Source organism: Rhamphochromis longiceps, linkage group LG13, assembly GCF_057381845.1.
Source record: "Rhamphochromis longiceps isolate RC_006_pf linkage group LG13, R_longiceps_female_GT1.1, whole genome shotgun sequence".
Lineage (NCBI taxonomy): Eukaryota > Metazoa > Chordata > Actinopteri > Cichliformes > Cichlidae > Rhamphochromis > Rhamphochromis longiceps.
In genome coordinates this window covers 18,741,703-18,763,126 of record NC_140569.1, presented here as the reverse complement: position 1 = coordinate 18,763,126, position 21,424 = coordinate 18,741,703, and the positions used below count along the sequence as shown (strand labels likewise).

The 21,424-nt window shown below is 41.1% G+C and overlaps 1 long non-coding RNA gene across 1 annotated transcript; it reads right to left on the bottom strand.

Moving 5' to 3' along the window:
- Positions 1-11,872: 11,872 nt before the first annotated feature.
- LOC146655671 (uncharacterized) lies at positions 11,873-21,035 on the bottom strand. The gene is made up of 4 exons (XR_014914259.1): positions 20,717-21,035; positions 19,931-20,127; positions 18,096-18,183; positions 11,873-11,979 (listed from the first exon to the last, which is right to left on the bottom strand). It is a non-coding gene; the product is annotated as an uncharacterized LOC146655671 (long non-coding RNA).
- Between the last annotated feature and the right edge of the window lie 389 nt (positions 21,036-21,424).

Here is a 21,424-nt window from a genome sequence, read left to right as displayed (position 1 = left end):
CGCTGGCACTAAAACTGTTTTGGTTGCCAAGAAGCTCATTTTCTGTGCTTTGCTGCCACAAAGGACATAAACTCAGGATGACTGAAGACATCTTTGTGGCTTTTCCCATCGTCTTTACTGCAGAAATAAACTATTGGGAAACAGCCAAGACTCAAGCTGTCATGGACAATGACCTCAAAAAAGGATGTGTGAAAAGTGCTGTCAGAGAAATTGGGTTACAGCTATTGTATTCCATGTTTCTCTTATATAAGAGAAAAGCTTCCATGACAAAGACGCCATTCTGTGAGGATCCACAGAGAAAGTTTCCCAACAGAGCTAGCAAAAATGTGCTTCCTGTTCTCGTCTCAAAAAGCAGTCGTCCACCATTCGGACCAGTCTGACTTCCCATATAATGACTGTATCCAGACAAACAGCAAAATATTCTGCCATTGTGCTCCAAAGAATTAGTTCTCTTTTGCCAGAAAAAAGGGCCAAAATCAGTGAGTGTGCATTATCCAAAGGCCAGTGAGCACATTTTTTGAGTAAATGCCATGTGTAAATGGCTCTACCACATGCCCCTGCACATTTACCACATGCCATTTTAACTCTCAAGGGGGTGTAGAGATGTGATTTGGGGGAGAGCCCTGTTTTCCCTTTGGGCAATGGTGAGATGACAGAGTACGGTTGAGCATGACTGATAACTTTGCATTGTAGATTGCCACCAAGAGGAGGAAGAGCGATGCGTTATTGGTCCTCATAATGCAAATCAATGTACTAGTTAAAGACCAAATATACTTTTAGTAGGATGCTGTTTAGTAAAAACTAGAACAGATTTTTTTTTATTGTCCTTGAATTTAGAATTAGCCTGAAAATCCAGTTTCACTGATTCTGCTGCTACATGCAAAAGCATTTTAGCTACAGTTTTACTAAAGTCTCTTGTAGTTCATAAGAATGCTGTCAGATATTTTTTAACCCGATCAAGACGTCGCTGAACTAATTAAGCAGCTGCTTTAGTTCTACTTTAGTTAGCAAGAAAGAAAACTGACTGAAATGATAGAACAATAACATCCTCACCGACTAGTCCAGCAGTGTCTTTTGAAATGCAGTGCTTTCTTGTGTGAGGCAAGAAAGACCTTAGGCAAGAGACAGCTCTTCTATGCCTTCAGCATTGACATTAAACGTGACAGCACTGCAGTACCTTTCCACTGTTATGTCACAAAAAAGTAATGGCAATATTGAGATGTATAACAAATAGTCAGCAGAACAGATGGACGACGCCCCTGAGATTTCCCTTGTTAGGAAACTACCCTCAAAACCTCTTTTTTGCTCACAATTCTCAGATTTACAATGGAATTAGGAGGGACACACATCCTTTGAAACTACAGCCAGTAGCAGACAAGAGGATTCTCTATACCCGGGGAGATCTTGGCTAGCGGAGCTGCTGCTTCAAAAAAACCCACTGGCTGTATTTCACAGGCCAGTGACCAGCCACCACTTTAATCTTTGAAGGCAGCAGCTATCTCTTCTCTGTTCCTCTCATTCCACTCTTCCTTATCCATAACCCCATTCTCTCCATGTATAATACTTTGCTCTGCTCCGCACAACTGTAGATTTCCCCTCCCACAGCTCGTTTATCAAGGTGGGGGGTTGTAATGCCTCAACTCGATGGGCTTCCCAGAGGGGGGGGCAGGAACAAGGGATAAGAGGGATTGAGAGGAGAACTGTTGATGCCAAAAGGATAGTGGCTTTGGTTTTTGGAGACTGATAAGGTCTTTGTGTAGCTTAAACCATGTTCCCACTAGAGGAAATTTCCCCAGAGAGTATGGGAGCGGTTGTGGGATGTGCATTTTAACTACAGCAGGGTCTAAATTACATTTCGGGGAAATAATGTCATCCCTTTAATAATCACCACTTGGGGTGTAGCACCTACCAAAAGTATAGGAACTCTGAGGTAAGGCTTGCAGGACTGAACACTTGTGATGACTTTGTGTTGGTCTTAAATTTTGGTTTGTTTGTATTATTGTGTTAATTGTTTGTTAGTTTTTGGTTGTGCATTGGTAACTAAACAAAATCCAGATTTCTTGATATCATTAGTAAAAAAAATCTTTTGTATTTCTTTATGAAGAAGTTTGCTGTTTATTGCAGAGCAGGTGTGCAAGGTGTTATGCTGCAACATAATTAATCTAGTTTTGTATATGCATCTAAGAAAATCACAGTGGAAGTCACAGAAAATAAATATAGCAATATATGGTGCCTACTCAACTTTCCTTTATGGATTGAAATATGAAATTTTCAGCTTTTTTTGCTTGGGGGGGATTTTTTTCTTAAAAATAATGGAGATCAACTCGAGCGCATAAAGAATGATGTTGACTGCAAATTGATACCAAACTTGTAAAATAGACTCAAGAAAAATATTTAATCTCGCTCCACTTACTTATATCAGGAAGGCTCTGCTGCCTCTTTCTAATCTTCTCCTTTTCTTTTGTGTGTCATTCATTTTTAACCTCAACGTCCACCTGCTCATGCCTCCTGACACACTCTTTTACCTTAAACCCCTGCTTTCCATTCTCTCTCTTTACCCTCCTGCTCCTTGTATTGTATCCCCATTCTTTTTCATTTGCTCAGACCCATTCTTTTCTTCTCCCTTGTCTATCAACAGCAGACCCAGGGTCACCGCCAAAGGGAATGCTGTCCAGCTTTTGATGAAACTAACTCAATCTCAAGGACTTGCTTTACTTTTTTATTTTTGCAGCTGTGCACCATTTGTATCATGCTCTAATACACTCTTGCTTTGTGTCTTTCTGACTTTAATTAGTTTAGTTTCACTCTTAATGCATTTTGTTGTGGAAATTAAATTGCAGCCCAGGAGGACTTTGGAGAGTTTCCATGACAAAGAATAAAGCTAAACTTGGACATTTCATTTAAAACTTGTGCCTTTAGAAATCTAGGAGAAATTACAGATGTTGTTAGCAGTCATTAGGTTTATTTCGAAACTACACCTTATTCTCTGAACTGGCTGCATACATCAAAGACTCCCAAATAAAGCAATTATTTTTTCTCCATGAGTTCCTCATCATTGACTGAATGCAGCAGCCAGAATACTTATAAGGTGGCTGATTCATTGTAGCTTGTGAACTAAATATAAACTGCATGAAAAGCACCATTGCTGCATTGTTAGCTCAGCTATGATTAAACACTACTCCTACAACTCATTGTTTACAATCTAACAATAGATTCCTGTGCCTTTTTTGTGTGACACTTTAGTTTGATCGATGATAAGAGCTATTTGAATACATCTTCATTTTCCTGGATTAGTAATAGTATTACTAATGGCTAAGAGTTTAAGTGGGCAAGGGTTACTGTGTCTAGCAGGAGATAAAGGGATGGAGATAATAAGACATGCACAGGGATGAGACAGTGGACAGAACTTATCAACTTTTAGAACATTTTGATATAAATACAGTTTACTGTTGATACTCCAGTCAGTGGGGAAGCTGTAGATGTGTGGCAAAACTTAAAAACAAAAATTCAATTCATACAGCACTGTACAGCACAAAAGTCTCGACCCACTCCACATTTCTTTAAATTTTGTTAGGAAAATGGGAATGTAACCCCAGTCATGAAACTTGACACACTGACGTGGTTTGCAACAATCTTTATTAGTAATGAACACCATTTTTGCACTGGCTCACAGGACAGCTCCCCAGCCAACACCACACACACCTCCCCAGGTCCCAGCGTCACTGGAAAAAAGGAAAGCCGTGATTACATGATGAGGTGCAGCTGCCCCATCAGCCTCTCTGGTGCTGCCCCTCAAGCTTGCTGCACCACCCCTCTCCTGCAGCGGAGCCGAAAACCACAACCCTACCACAGGTAAAGAAGTGCAAAAAGCTGTTGAAAGACATGCAAAACACAAATGGAAAGTATAAAAGGCAAAAACAGTGATTGTACAGTTCTAATGATCTTGAAAGGCAATATTTTATACGATCATCTTTATCCTTCAACACAGGCTGAACTCTCTTAGACAAGCATTCTTGTAATGTCTGTAGTCTTCAGGAATAGTTTTCCAGGCCTCTTGAAGGACATTTAAATCTCTTCTTTTGCTTCGTGGCTGCCTTTTGTTCTGCTCTCTGTCAAGATGATCCTACATTTCTTCAATAATATTGAAGTGCTATACTGAGGAAGGGTGGCTTCTTTACAGAAGCCACCCTTCTTACACCCTTCCCCAGAAATATCTGATGAGGCTGTGGTGAACATGGGATGGATCAACTGAAGAGCCAGATACATCTCTCATGTCCTGTGTCAGGTCTTTTTCCAATTTCTTAGGGACAACGCTTTCAGATACTATTCATCTGTTGTAGACAGCTTTTAGCTCTATAACTTCTTCTTTTGCCCTCCATTTGTCCAATGCAAGTTTTTGTTTTTTTGGAAATCAACTTGTTGGATCAAAAATCCTATTTGATGCCTGTCAAACTGTGAATTGAAATCAAATAAATAAATAGTAACAATTTGTATCTTTTTGCAACTTTGCCAACAATGTGCTTAAAAATGTTTAAATGTTTTCAATTAAATTTTTTTTTTTTGGTAATTTGCCTGTTACGTGCAGACACAACATTGGTTCATCCCTTGAGTTAGGGGCCTTTTTCATGCTTGAATAATTCATGGGTCAAAAAGAAAATTTCTTTGAAAATGATCAGGTGCAAGGACTGAACTGAAAATGAGTGCGCCAGTGTCCCAAGAAAAACTTTGGAGGACCTTCAGGAGGCCAAGAGAGCTACTACTCAAGATCGAAAGTTGTAAAAAAGGTGCCAGTTTAGCTCAGTAGGAGAGAAGGTGACCTTAGAACAAATGGCAGAAGTGCAGCGGCCCGTGCTTGTGTCTGACCCTTTGCCTCGTGTCTTCACTTTCTCTCTCTGCCCACTTTTCTGTCTACCTTCACTGCTCCACTGTTGAATAAAGGGGAAAAAATGACAAAACTAAACCCCTCAGCAAAGTCTAGCTCATTGGATGAAAAATATAAAGAACTGTGTGGCTACACACTTGTTCACAGTACTATAGGTGGAAAGAGGTTTATCCTTTTCCACTCTGAACCGAAGAATAATATTCTGTGGTTAGGAAGTATTATGTTTATAGGGTTTTGTTTTGTTTTGTTTTTCTTCTTCTGTTCCCTCGGCAGTTGTGTGTTCTGAATATTTTTTCACTTGTACACCTTTCGTTGTTTTAATTGTCGCCTTTACGGCTGTGTTTTGTGGCCCTGATTAGTTTCAGCTGTGCTCTGTTAGTCAGCAAGTTTCTCTCAGCAGCCTTTTGTCAGTTCGTCTGTTTGTCAACCTGTTTTCTCTGTGTCCTCTCACATTTTCAGAGTTTAGGGTTTGTTTGTTTTTTAGCTTATACAATATATTTCATATTGCTGAAAGTGAATAACAACTCAATCAAAAACACATACTGTATGCATGTGCTGTAGTCCAGTCTGCTTTCAAACAACCTATTTTTAGGTTTGAAGGAATTAATCCCTATTAAATCTTCATTTTGAAATGTAATCTCCTAAATGCTATCTTCCAGGGGAATTGTACTCAAACAAAAGTAAATTAAGGATGTATTCTGGAGTTCCTAATCTTTTCCAGGTTAAGCTCTGTTCCCAACTTAATCACTTAATCTTCCATCTATGCCACCAGCTCATACTGTTGATGCATATCTATTAGTTCTAGCTGGGCCTTTGCTTCACATTGTTAAAGTTTGACCTTCAGCATCACTTCAAGCGCAGATGTAGCAGTGCATTGCTCATGGGCACAGAGGGTGACTAATCTACACACTTTTCTGAGAGATTTCACACTAGATAAGAGAATTTCATCCACTGAAGCCTTTCTTTCCCTTATCACTTTCCTCTGCTCAGGTGGAGAATGTGGAACTCCAGCCACCCTGGGATTAGAAGGGGAGTCTGTGTTATGTAATATCGGCACCTTTGTGTCCCTGTGTGTGTGTGAGTGTTTGTGTGTGTGTGCATGTACTTGAGCGTTTGATTGCATGTCTGTACGTCTGTTTTTGGCCACTAAATGAGTGTTTTTTAGTTAAATACTGTACTGTAGTTACTGTATGTGTCTTTATGTGTAAGTATGCAGGTGTGCCCTAGCAAATCTAATCCTCCAGAGAAAACTCGATGAAGGTCTGATTTATTTGTGGAGTAGATTCATCTTGCGGATGGCACATCTGCTTCTCTGCCTAGGGCACTGAGCACACTCTGGATTTGTTGGCTCTGTGCTATGCAAAGACAATAAGTAGACGCACTCGCTGCCTATTTGTACCAAGTGAAAGCCCTGCCTAACTGTAATTATGTGTATTCGAAACAAGCCAGGCAGGCTTGTTTCGAATCTTTTGTCGTGAACCTAATGCATCAGTATCTACTTAAAAAAGAACCTGCAAACCATTAAATACTGTACATTAATAGTCATTAACAGACACTTTAAATACTTGGGATCCTCTGAGTTTCAACAATCAACCGAGGCAAGCTTTCCCAGATGAATGTGCCTGATCCCATCTGCCGGTGGATCACTGACTTCCTGACGGACAGGAAGCAGCACGTGAGGCTGGGAAAGAATGTCTCGGACTCCCGGACCATCAGCACCGGCTCCCCTCAGGGCTGTGTTCTTTCTCCTCTGCTCTTCTCCCTGTACACCAACTGCTGCACCTCCACCCACCAGTCTGTCAAGCTAATCAAGTTCGCAGATGACACCACCGTCATTGGGCTCATCTCTGACGGGGATGAGTCTGCCTACAGGAGGGAGGTTGAACGTCTGGTGTCTTGGTGCAGCCACAACAACCTGGTGCTGAATGCCCAGAAGACAGTGGAGATTATTGTGGACTTCAGGAAGCACACAGCCCCACTCCCCCCCATCATCCTGACTGACACCCCCATCACCTCTGTGGACTCATTCCGCTTCCTGGGTACCACCATCACCCAGGACCTGAAGTGGGAGCCCACCATCACCTCCGTCATTAAGAAAGCCCAGCAGAGGATGTACTTCCTGAGGCAGCTGAAGAAATTCAACCTGCCAACACGGACGATGATGCAATTCTACACCGCAATCATCGAGTCCATCCTCACCTCCTCCATCACCGTGTGGTACGCTGGAGCCACTATCAGGGACAAACAGAGACTGCAGCGTGTTGTGCGCTCTGCTGAGAAGGTGATTGGCTGCAGACTCCCATCTCTGCAGGACCTGTACACCTCCAGGACTCTGCGGCGTGCAGCCCGGATCTCAGCTGACCCTTCTCACCCTGGACACAGTCTGTTTGACCTGCTCCCCTCAGGCAGGAGGCTCCGGTCCATTCGCACCAGAACCTCTCGCCACAAGAACAGTTTCTTCCCCTCTGCTGTTGGACACATGAACAATAACCACATGACTGTCCCCGCCACTAACACATGACCCTACGCTGTGTCACTGCATCATTTCATGTCTGGCACTGATCACCACCTGCACTCATGTATATATCTTTCTACGTAGCACCTGCACTCATGTATATATCTTTCTACGTAGCACTCATAATTCTTATTCTCATGTATATCTCATGCACATATCTTTCTTTCTACATAGCACTTTAATTCTTATTGTCTGCACTGAAGCACCGCAGCAATTTCCTAATGTTGTAAACCTCAACATCTGGCAATAAACCCATTCTGATTCTGATTCTGATTCTGTAAGGAGAAAATTGGTGTTTCTTTTTCTCTGATATTGCCAGTCTCTGATTTACAATCGATGAGGACTGTCTTTCGTGATTCTGTGTGGGAATGCCTGCATGCATGTGTCACTTTGAGTGGTACTGCTTGTTTGCGTGGGGGATCCTTTCTGACTTGTTTCTTGTGCTGTCAGAACATATTGTGTGTGAGTGATTACCTGTCATCTCAAGCCTTGAGCTCTGCTTACTCCCTTATCACACCACTACTGTTGCTTTTGCGGGCTCTCTCACTTTGTCTTTCTTCCTCACCCCTGGCAGCCATCCTTCTCCTTTTGTTTTTCTTCCTGTTTGTTTTCTTCTTCTCCTCACTGAGCCTATGCATCCTTCAAGACATGTGAAATCAGGGTTCTTAGATCTTTCTTTTATTTTTTTAAATTTCCCTTTATATACATCCAACCACCAAAAACAAAAAACTTCCACTGGAAAATTTGCCTGGTGCTGTGCACAATTTTGCCTCATTGCTTTTTGAATTGTTTAATTTATTTTCAATATATTTAATTCCTTTGGATTTATTAAGTGTCCCAGTTTTCTTTAAGTCTGCTCACAGGGTTATGGTGTAGTAGATGTATATAGCACTAATGTGCACTGAATTTGAATTACATTTCTATACTTAAAAAAATAAAAATAAACAAGAATATTTAATTGGTCTCTTTGGCTATATCTTTGGCTTGGACATTGTTGTGCAGGGGTTTTATTTGTTTTGCATCTGCATTATGAGAACAAACGACCACAGCTCCTCAAATCAGGCATAAATATCTGGAGCTAATGGGAGGGAGTATGGTGGAATTGGTGTATTGATTGTGATGACCGCCCCTCGTCACAACAGTGTTCCCACAAATCTCTGCCTAATGGCTGCCCTGGGTAATAATACATCTGACTCTCATTACTGTTTATTTTAGAATGCTTATGTTTGCATGTACTGTCTAAAGTACTGCATCATTAGTCTGGCGTTAGTCAAAGTAATGTTTGTTTATGCTAAGAGCAAAATATATATGTGCACATAAATAATGCGCTTATATACATATACGTGTGTGTGTGTGTGTGTGTGTGTGTGTGTGTGTGTGTGTGTGTATTTCTAGAGATTTTCATGATTGATTTTGCCATCTGTGTGTGAGGCTGTTTGCTACATCAACCAGAGCAGCTTTTAACAACTGACAGTGTGTGTCTGATTGTGGGACAGACACTACCTCTGATACTGTGTGACATCTTCTTATTGTCTGCTGGGTAAAAAGTGTCACAATCTGTGTTAGAAAGACTAAAGAATACAGAGCTAGTAAAGGATACAAGGTTTAGAGCCACACTGGCGCTTCATTAAAGGACCAGCTATGGCTAATTCCATGCAACTAATGACTTACCAGACTTAAAGGATGGTAATGAACGTCATGGCTTACAGGGAAACTTGAACTAGAGAAAAGTCATTGTTAAGTGCTAAATAAGAAATTCTCCTATGGAATAAAACATCTATTGAAAGTAATGACGGTCTAAAAGTTAAGTTACATTTGCAGAAGTTTTAACTTTCTATTTTTTTTCTCTACTATCTTAAACTTAACATGTAGAGCTATGCTGGTAAAACCCATGTAGACTGCTGATGTTAAAGCAGGTAGAAGATTTGTAAATGATTCCAAAGGTGGCATTTGCATTGGGAAGATGTAGCTGTGAAACCACAACACCTGGTCAAAGGTATCCTCAATGCAAGCCAAAGAAGCTGGAAAAAACATACCCCCCAAAAAATCCATCAAAGAGAGCAGCAGGAGTGGCAGAAGTGTCCAAAATCAGTAGTTTGGTAGATTCCGAGAAAAATGTTTGGCAACATAAATGGCCTGGACATACACAGAAGACAGCAGTGTTTAATGATCGTAGGATCCTTTCCATGGTCCAGGATGAGCATTGCAACTGACTAATCCAGTTGCCTGTGCAATTCAGGAAGTATTAGCCAAGAAGTTAGCTAATGCTATTAAAAACTATCATAAGCAAACTGACATGAGTAACCTAAATATAGCTTACAGCAACCCTAACCTAAACATAAAAACAAAACCCACTTGGAACATTTACCATTTGTTCCAGAGGCTTTGGATATTTGGCTCCAGGTATTTAAATTCATCTACCTTTAACTTTACCTCTTTACCTTCTTTATCTTCTTGTAGCTTCACTTTTACACCTGTCATTCATGCACGTGTTCTGTTTTGCTTCTCCTGACTTTCTTTCCTTTTTTTCTGAAGAGCATACCCTCACCTCTCCAGGCTCTCTTACTCCTGCACCCTGGTCTCACTATATGTCACTGTTTCATCTGCGAGTATCATAGTCCATGGACAATCCTGCCCCACTTCATCTGCGAACTCGTCCATCACCACCACAAACAAGAAGGGGCTCAGAACAGAGCACAGTTCCTGTCTGGACACATGATACTATGATTAGCCTGTGCTAAATGAATGGGAAAGAAAAAAATGAAGATGAAGTTTGAAATGTGCAAAATCATCTATAAGATACTCTGGTGTCAGTGTGATGAGGTGATCATCCATTGCCTGGATAAACGGTGTTAATTGGCAGACAAATGATGAAGTTTACACACCTGAACTTTGTGCTCATATTCATCAAATACAACAAAATTCATTCTACAGTTTTCAAAGTTTAGATGGACAATGACGCAAAGCACATAAAAGAATCCTCAAAGTTTTTGGAGATAAAGAAGTGAAGTGAGCCATTCACCTGTTTTCAACCTAATTAACTCGCTGTAGGCAAAACTAAAGGTAGAGAGACTCATGAACAAACACATTGTGTCCAACTAATTCTTAGAAAAAGAATGAAAAATTATCATTTAATTATCTTTGAATCCTTAAAAATAGAGAATTGTTCAATATTAGATAATAAATTAGATTTTTTTTTAATCCAGTCCCTCAAATGAAGCTGAAAGACAACATTTTAAGGCAATATTCATCAAATAACCAACTGAAATAACAAAAATTGTGTCCAAAATCATGTTAACTGAGCTGTGTGTGTTCACAACAAAGAAATCTGCAACAGCATGATTATAGAGGGTATATTTGGGGCTAGCTTTTCTTGTGTTCTTGTTTTTTGATTAACACTACATCTACTACTTCCATATAGATCTGTCTCCTAATCTTCAGTCTGTGTGGCCATGTGGCACTAAGCTAGTGGTTAGGTGACAGAGATCGGGTGAACTCCAGTGAAGTGTCCCTGTTTGATGATAACTCTGCCCTGTGGGAGGAAACAGCAGGAAGCCTGAGCCAGCTTGGCTCTTGCACCGCTCCCCTCACAACAGGTACAGGAGGGTGCTGAGCTGAATGCTGATCATCTGAGCGTCTGACTGGATTTTGTTTAAGACTAGAAATAAAAGAAAATAGCTGAGATAAGTGGAATTCTTGTAGATTTAGTTCATTCTAAGAAAGGTTAGATCATTAAAATATTAACTGATCTCAACTTACATGAGATTTGTTTTAAGAAATCTTTTGATGGCAGCTCTTCAGGATGCAGTAGACCTCCTCAGCCTGCAAATGATTTATGAGAGTCAGTGAGATGCAATGAAATGGCTCCTCTGCTTTGCCAGTGGTGTCACATATATCCCATGTGCATTCTTTACTGCTAGGTCATTATAAGCCCGCACACACAGTGTGGTGGCATTTAAGGACAGATGGAAGCCTTGGGGCAGAAGTTGGGTTGCACTGCAGTAGATAGGGAATCCATTTAAATTCCCCGGTGTCAATGAGGGACACAGTCTCCATAAATTAAAGTGATGACACGCCACTAGTTTATAATATTATTGACTACACAAAGTAAAATGCCAATCTTAAGTGGGACAACACACAGAGATGGAGCCTTTATGGATAGCAAAGCACACTGATTACAGTGCATACTCGCCTGGGAATCAATAGACTACGGCAAAGTTTCGAGCTGTGTCATTGAAAGAATGATTAAATGGGAAGCAGGCTGAAATCAGAAAACATCTACATAAATAAATCTCTACGAGAAAAAATGAAAAGCTGCATTCATGAGACAAGAAAGATTCAACACAAACATTTGAAACAGTTTTATTGATAAAAAAAAAAAAGTGCGCAGAAAGCAACATGTTGTCATAGTGGTCCAGACTGGACTCAATGTGCAGAATTGGGACAATTGTTCAAAATATTTATTTACAATAGTTAAACGTGCAAGACAAAGAAGTTTCAGTTAGCGAGGGCAAGGGTCCCACAGACACATCCACAGAAATCTCTCTCTCTCAGCAACTCACTGTTTCCCACTTCCAGGTTTCTGCAAAGAGAAGAACAGAAGCTAAGATAAAGTTGCAGGGCAAAAACAACAATCAGGTTTCAACTGAGGGTCTTCCCTCCTCTTAATTAGGAGAATGGGACTCAGATAATTGCTAACAGGTGAGCTCATTACTTCCAGGTGTGCAGAATGCAAGGTTGGGACACCAGAGGAGGACCCGCCCCTGAAAACACAGGTGTGATTAACACACAAACATGCACAGTCACCAGCACTGAGACAGGTTTTGGGTGACAAATAGTAAGAGAGAGAGGGCGAGCAATAAAGAGAAGAGAAAACATAGAAATGAGCTAGCCAGCACAGGAGCACTGGAGGACCGTGACTTGTGGCTCCCTATCTTTATTAAACCCAAGTTTGTGGTGGAGCCTCAGGGAAAAATAACCAGAGGGGAAAACAAAATTCATGTCTTTTACTCTAAAATGATCAGACAGCTTCCCTCAGACTTGCACCGTGTGTCTTATCAATGTAGCTTGCCATTGCCAGTGTGTGAATGTGTGTGTGAATGGGTGAATGACTGAATGTAGTGTAAAGCGCTTTGGGGTCCTTAGGGACTAGTAAAGCGCTATACAAATGCAGGCCATTTACCATTTACCATTTATCCATCACAGTAAGTATACTATAAACAGGTGCTCTGCCAGCCCTGATTTAATATCCTGTCTGTCAGTATAAGTCTTTATGTATGTACAGAATCCAGAAGGTTTCACTTGATTAGGAGGCCAGTGGTCAGTGTGAATGAACCAATCAGCAATGAGCAGCTATGGTTTGGAGTTTGTGTCTCAGGCACCACAAGAGGAGATTTTTGCCTAGCACTAAACCAGCTTTTAGAGATGTTGCTCCAATTTTCCTTTTAAATGGACAAAACAAGCATATTATCAGTTACAAAAAACATAAAAATCTCAGCTTGTTAAATAATTAAGAAGTAGGAAATGTAACGATACTGATATATTCACTGCATTTATTTTCCATTCATAATAATAATAATAATAGTACACTGTGTGAAGCATAGCTTGAATGAATGCTGTATCTTCACAAGGCTTTTGGTCATCCACCAAAGAACTGCTACTGAAAAAGATGACCAGAGTTACTATAGTTCATCTAAAGAGGGAATGAATGTCTGAACCACATTTTATGGCAGTTTGTTTGAATATTTTTTTCTCAGAAGCATGAATGTGAATCTCCCAAAGGAAAAGTCTCAAAAGTCATTAAGATTAATAGTGTGGCAACTGAACCGGATAAATATGGTAATGAACTGATTCTCATATAGTGCTTTTCTACTCTCCTGGAGTACTCAAAGCGCTGTATACAACATGCCTCATTCACCCATTCGCACCCACTCATACAAGCACTTCCTTCTATACTTAAGTGCAATCTAAGCACTCACACTCCGATGGACGCATCAGAGAGCAACTTGGGGTTAGTATCTTGCCCAAGGATACTTGGTATGCAGACTGGGGAAGCCAATGATTAAACCACCAACCTCCCAGTCAGTAGCTGATCTGCTCTACCACCTGAGCCACAGCCACCCCAAATATCTTCACCAAATTTTATAAGTATGTGTTGAGATATGTTGTCATAAATGAAAACAAATAAAATGAAAATTTCACATGCAGTATTTTGTCTGGCACTATTGTTTTGGTGAGCAGCAGCAACATCTCTAAAATGACAATGGGAAACGGGCATAACATCGAGTAAAATTAAGTGAATCTACATGCATTTGTTAGCTTAAAGCTAGTGAGTTTAAAAAGACAACCAAAGAAGTTAAGCAGCAGCAATAGCACAGGATGCAATACCGCTAATCTCTGTGGAGAAGACGGACTGATTTGTGCTTAAACCAGACCCCAGGAGTTGGATTCAGGAGTCACATGGTAGGCAATAACTAGATGGTGGACAAGGCTGGGAAAATGGGTTCATCCAAATCTGGTTATGCAGCTGTGTTTAAGGAGCAGTGTTTCATTTTCATGCAGCTTTCTTGCTAAATAAAAGCTTTGGTGGATTAGCAAATTCTTTCCTTTGCTTCAGATTGGTGATGTTGAATGTTATAACTCTCTGATATAAACCGCTTCAGAGCTTAAGGTTTCTACGATTAGTATTAGCGGACACCAACACTGGTAGCCATAGCTCATTGGTTTCTCATCTCTGCACGTTCTAAACCCTTTTTGTGGGATTGGTGCCTTTTGGAGAATATTTCATGTGGTTATCTGATACAGTACATGATATAGCTTGTCTGTGTTCCAGTTTTGAGTGGTAGAATTTTCATACTTTATTATTCTGTTACTTATTACACGTGGACATCTGCTTTTGCAAGCTGATGTACCAGCTGTAATACATAAACTGCCATTTCCTAATATAGTCACCACTTCCTTTTCTCTGTTAGTCTTAGAAGATGCATGACTTTTATCTTGATCAGCAAATCAAAGGAATCTACTGTATCTTGCTCTGTCCTGTGCCTGCGTTGGTTTCCATCATTTTCCCCCACTCTGTGGGTTGTTGTCCTTTCTGTCTAGCAACATCCTGTTTGCTTTCCCTGAAAAAGCATGTTTCAACTGAGGCAACCCACCAATTGCCTCTGTGTTTCCCTCCAATTTAATCCATCTACTACGGGTTAGTTTCATAATGTTGTTTATTAGCTCTGTTTGTGCTCGTGTCAGACATTACCTCCGTGGGTCGCCTGTCATCATTTTTTTAAACTGGGAAGCCTGCGTCCCATTAGGATCTTATTTCTGGAAGTGTCCCCCATAAAGGAAATGAAATACAGTACAGATTCAAACAAAGTGTTTTATTATTAATGACATTTTAGTTTACAAAAAGAAGCAGCAAAATTTCATATTCTCTAAGAAATGCATGCATTTTATTTTTGCCTAATTTAACAGCTGAAATTACATATTGATATAAGTAGAGATTAAAATTTTGATGAATTAGTTAATTGTAAATTTAACCAGCCACACAAAGAGAAGCTCAGTCAATCTTTGTTGCATTCCCATCTGTCTTTCCTCCACTATCTGCTCTTTTTCAGAATTAAATAGCCCTTCTGACCTGTGTGCGACCTCTTCATTGACAATTCTTTTCCCTGCTTAAAGCCACGTGCATGTTTTCACTCATCATCTTATCAGTGTTTATCCACTTTAACGTGTGCTGTCTCTTAGCTCGTCTTTCATTCAAGAGTCCATTCACTCGTGGCCTGCCTGACTGTGCATTGTTTCAGTTCAGTCTCTTTATAGTAAATCACAGCAACACTCATTACTTCAAGTAATCAGAATTATTCTGTAGCTGCTTGGCCCCACTGAGAAGGAGAGCTGTTGCCAAGATTAGCAGTAAGGGCTCTTCCTGACAGCTATGTGTGGTGAATAAAGCAGAGGCTAATCCTTCCTCCATAGCTGTTGGCTAGATGGCCATTTATGGGTGGTTTGGCTGTTGTGCTCTCTTTCCATCTCCTCTGTTAATCCGCAGGCAGCTGAAGTGGTTGATGAGATGCTTCGGCACTTCTCGTATAGGCACAAACAAACCCGCATTCGCTGGCAAAGCCTGAGCATTATGCACTCTGCACTGAAATGTATTTGTATTTTTTTTCCCTTTTGTTTGTGTGTACTATATGTACACGTGAATATGTGTGTACATAGAAGTAATATCCTCCAATATGAGTCACAGGGTGGAAATTAAAGCCTGAGATGATCCCTTCTTCAATAACCAAACACTTCATTTTGACAGATCATTAACTAGACATTATCTTTCATTAGGCGCCTCTGCATTACTTATTCAACACCCCTAGGACACACATGCACATTCACAATTGGTGCATACAAACAGATAACACACTTCACACACATAGGAACACACACTAAACAATGGCTGATTTGACACGATGCATTTGAATCACTTAACTCGAGCATTATCTGTGTCGCTGGGTTTGACTCAGAAGGCTGTTCTGACCATTAAGTCTTCATGCTGAAGTTAGAATTATCTAATATGTTATAGAGTCAAATCGAATTTCTATAGTTCCCATTCATCTTTTTCATTCTGCGCTGGTATCATAGCAGACTGATCACGCAGCCACTTTACAGATGGTCAGAGTAATTAGATTAACAATGAGTAAGAGAGCCGGCAATGTTGTAAAGAGCATCCTGATAAAAAAAAAGGGGGGTTCTTAAGAGCATCACGAGAGAGGAAATCATCTCACCATGTAGTGGTAATTCAGATGCCTGCTGCTCCTGTCTCTCACTGCGGAGACAAGTGGAGAGAGACTGAGCTATGACAGCAGGAATGCAAACCCGCTCCCCCTCCACCACACTATCAACAACTTTGGCTGCAGCATGAAAACAGCCCTTGGGCGACATTAATGGGACAACACTTTTCAGGGTAGAGGCTGGGGTAGAGAGTTTCCGGCCCACCAGACTCCATCCTTTTGTCTGCTCGGCATATTGACATTTTTCCTGTTTGCTCTCTCCATCATATCCTGCATCTACTCACCGGTCTTTGCTCTCCATTCATCTCCCTTAGTGGCTTTTTTTCCCCCCCTCCCCTGCTCGTGCCTATAAAACCCATGCGCCTGCTTCAGCCAAGCACACCCAAGACATCTATCAGAGGATGATTTTATGGGCTTTTCTTCCCTACTAATGGCTATTTAGCCATCCTCACCGAAGCCAGGGCGATTTGTTATTCTGAGTGTTTGTCCAACACATTAAAACCATTTGCACTTATGGCACACTGATGAAAAATATGAATGGGTTTTATAACGTTAAGACAATTCATTTGAGGCAACAGATCAATGACACATCAGGGAAATGGGAAGTGATAATAAGATTGCTGTGGAAAAACGTTGAATAGGTAACAGATGTTTGTGGATTCACTTTCTAATCAATATCTTGACATTAAACCCACCTCTTTCTCTTTCTCGCTTTGATTGACTACATCCATATAGACATGTGGATCCAGTGTATTTGTTTGCTGCTATTGCTTGAGTACATGAGCTGGGGTTACATTTCTCTGATGGAAGGACATGTATCGCATCAGCGCTGTGAGGTGAACATGAAACCAGACAGTGCTCTTAAAAAAAAAATCAATGTAGAATCACTTTGAACATTGACTGTTACACCCGAATAGAAAACACCAGGTGATTATAAAGTGATTATTGTGTGCTTCCAATCATGCCTATTAACTTTGAATTTCAGCGGTGTTTCATCTTGGACGGTTAAATTGAGAGCAATGCAATCAGGTATCCAATAAGCAAATCAATTTGAGGTTTCTGGTGTAAACAACAGCCTCTTGGTCCACTTAATACCACTTGTTTTTAGCCTGGGTAGCACCGGAACTACATGTGCACCTGAGTGAATGCTCCAATGCATGCACATCTTTTCAGACAGCGTGACTCTTGAATACATTTTGGGCATATTTTGCTATTATTATTTATTTATTTATTTTTAAAGCACAGAGAGGGATGACAGTAACAGAGGAAAAAAACGACGATGCTCGATGTTCAACCAAGGCTGCTAACCTTTTGTGATGGAGGAACATTGCATTTCATGGTGAAATAGGGGAGTAGGCATTCAGTCAGAACATTTCTTTTTTTTTTTTTTAGAAAACCTAATGCATCTGTAATTATGCTATTTATCAACATCCTCCAAAATATAATGTCCTCTTCATCTTCTTCAGCTGCTCCTGGATCATTTGCCTCAATCTCACCCGATCTCTTAAATCCTCTTCTGTCACACTAAAGCTCCGCATGTCCTCTGTTACTCCATCCATGAACCTTCTCTGTAGCCTCCCTTTTAAAGTCCTACCTTTCAGCTCCATAGCATCCATTGCCGAATATATCCTCTACCTCTCCTCAATATTCCTCCAAAATTTTATGTATTTAGCAATTTTGTTTTTACAACTTAGCACCAAAATTTTGTTTTTAAGTTATTATTATTAATAAATTATTTTTTTCTATGAACTTAGCTCCTTCTAAAAATAACTCGAATGACTTTGAAAAAGGAACACGGCACATAAAAGATGAACGATTTGGGCAAACACCAACTGTCTGCTGATTAACCAATCACAGAGGGCACCTCTGAATAATATGCTCCAGCCTTAATGTGTGTGGCTGCGTGAGTCTGTTTGCCTACCTTTTTCACAGAAATGACTCCACTGTCTGGTCAGAGAGGACGTGTCTGGGACAGACTTCACAAAGACACATGGCAGGACTGGAGAAGACTGCAAAAAGGCAGAAAACACTTGTAAGGAAAAAAAATGAATGAAGACAGCGAGTTAGAGAAAAAGAGCAAGAAAAAGAACGAAAGCATGCACTTTACACTTTTACACTCATGAGTAATTCATACAAGCCTCTATTCCACCTGGTTTTCTTGCCTGGGAGCCACTAAACATAAAGATATGCAACATTATTCAGCTGGTCTCTGTGGTGCTCTAGACCTAAAGCAAAAGCAGGGTTACATTATAGCAAGACAGCAAGTAAAGAGATTGGTTATAAATTCCCAGACACCCACTCTGTGCCACTGAGATGACAGACAAGTTATGGCACGACTGCATGTGTGTGCCACTCTGTCTCAGGGGATGTCATCCCTCAGGCAAAAGGTGACGTCGGTAGCTGCAGCCCAGCTGACATCTGTCAAAAACGATCAGGATTTGAATCCTTCCTTGTAACACTAAACTAACCTGTGGGTCATGGTTTACACTCTCCTTCTTTTACTGGGACGACATCATAGTACAGAATGAAAACGATTTCAGTCAAGTGTGATTACACATGGAGAGGGAATCAGTTCATGTTTTCTGAAGGTCACACACTTGTCCTTTTTCTGAATTGCATAATTGCATATGAGCGGCTTAGAGGAGGGGTTGGATGAAGATGCAGAGAGAGAAGGGAATGAGCACGGTGGGGACGTGCAGTGAGGGAGAGCACACAGTCACTTTGGATTAGGCCCAGAGCATGTTTGATGAAAACAGAATGAACTATTAATACAAGGTTAAGATGAGAATAAACCACTAAAGGACTGGGGATGAGCTAGGAAGAGAATCTGCAACTCTTTTCAAGTTTAGATGACAGTATATGGTTTGGGGACTACTGCCCTGGTTATTAAAACTCTATAAAAAAATTATTGTATGGGTCTGAAAAGCATAATGTATGAAACAACTGTAGCTGTGGAGTTTGCAGCTTTTGTATTTAGGTTTCATATATATAAAAATAAATACAATTCATGGCAATAATTAACTTCTTTGATATATCTGGACAAACATTTCTTGTAAATAAAAGTGACTTGCTCAGACAAATGATGTGATATTTCTACTGAACGTCATAATGTAAATACATTACCAAACAATCACATGGAAAACTGAGTACACCCCTACATTTATCACACCTTAAAATCCATGAAATTGGAATTGGGGTTCCCGATTAGGTGCTCGCTTTGCTGTTATCACATATGTCTAATGACCTCTCGAAGGCCTTCAGAAGAAGTTGTGGATCTTATTTAAATATATCTATAGATCTATAGAGATCTTCTATCTATCAATCGATCGATAGATATGTGTATATGAGAAACAAGTTCTAAGTTGCCTTTCATATAAGGCAACTTGGAAATAAAGAACTAAAGCTCTGAACAAGACTGAGTGATTAGCATGAGCTGAACTGTGAACAAACCTATGAATAGTTAACATGAGCTACGAGATTCTAGACTGGGAATAATTAAATGCAATATATATGAACAGTGCGCTCCGGGCTGAGCGACTGGATACAGGCGCACAGGACTGACAGGCAAACTGTGATTGGAGAGCTGGTGGTCTACGGCATTTGTCAGCTGGTGAACTAATGCAAGAGGGGGGGAGGGGGGGGGCATGAGGTAGTGGCCTGAGTGAGTGGGTCAGTGGAGAATTGTTCCAAGGAATTCAAGGCAGAGGTGCAGGGAGGGAGGCAGGTGAAGCTAAAGAGCATGCAAAGCAACGTTACCAGCTGTGAGTGAGCAGAGGAGACCAGCGTCCAGGAGTGAGAGGTTATGGCAAGGTTTGGTGATCCGACTAAGTTAGCAGATATTCTGACGAAGGCTGGTAGAGAACGTTGGTCATAAATACAGCCGGTCTGATTAGCTTCAGGTGGGAATCCTGGGAGGTACGATGAAGGCTCCACCCAGAGGAGGAGAGCAGGCACTGTGGAAAACCCACAGCCAAAAGAAGTCAGGAAACAAAAACAAAACAGTATAACACAAAGTAAGTTAAACTTCAAACTGTCGTTCTGTCTGGTTATGAAGCAAAAGCTGCTGTGAATCCATTTCAACTACTAATGAAAGTGACAACAGGAGCACTGGCAACAACAAAACAACCAAAAAGTGAATAGTTTTGCTTTCAGGTAGTGTTCCTGTCACTGTTGCTCAAGTACTCTGGTTCCTCCAGAATTGCACAATCATATATGCCATCACGGGTAGGGATGGGTATCGAAAACTGGTTCTTGTTGAGAACCGGTTCCCACTGTTTCAATTCCTTGGAATTGTTTGCCATTTTTTCAAACGATTCCCTTATCGATTCCAGTTGCCCCGAATGACGTCACCACGTTGCGGAGCGTCATTTACCTGGCAGTAAACACGGCGCCTAAGCGGCTCAAACGCTCAAAAGTTTGGTTATACTTTACGAGAACGGATGACAACAGGACAACTTGCAATACTTGAAAAGTAGATGTTTCATTTAAGGGAGGAAACACTATGAATATGCAAAAGCATTTGCTCACAAAACACGCGATAACCTTAAATGAATGTCGTGTTTTTAATTCCGCTCCGGACTCGTGAATCTCAACCCAGCAGCAGCGGTAACGTTTGCACGTCCTCTCCCGTTAATGCGGCAGGTAAATGGCCTGCATTTGTATAGCGCTTTTCTAGTCCCTAAGGACCCCAAAGCGCTTCACACTACATTCAGTCATTCACCCATTCACACACACATTCACACACTGGTGATGGCAAGCTACATTGTAGCCACAGCTGCCCTGGGGCGCACTGACAGAGGCGAGGCTGCCGGACACTGGCGCCACCGGGCCCTCTGACCACCACCAGTAGGCAAACATGGGGTTAGTATCTTGCCCAGGGATATTTGGTATGCAGCCAGGAGGCAGCCTGGGATCGAACCACCGACCTTCTGATTAGTGGCTGACCTGCTCTGCCACCTGAGATACAGCCACCCCAAATAATCAACTAACAGTGCATATTATGTTAGCGCGATCTGCCTTATTACAAAACCTGCCATTACTGTGCATTTAGGTGACCATGATGAGAGAGACAGAGTCTGGCTGGCTCAGATGCTGGCAGTTCTCGCTGCAGTCTACCGGTAGCGTCTCCTTTCAGGCCAGGATAGACGAATGTCACCGAGTAGTGACTAAGTTTGTGGTAAAAGGCTTGCACCCATTTGCAGCACATGCCTCCGATTTTCGGTAAGTGAATGTGTTTAATTGTAGGCAGGG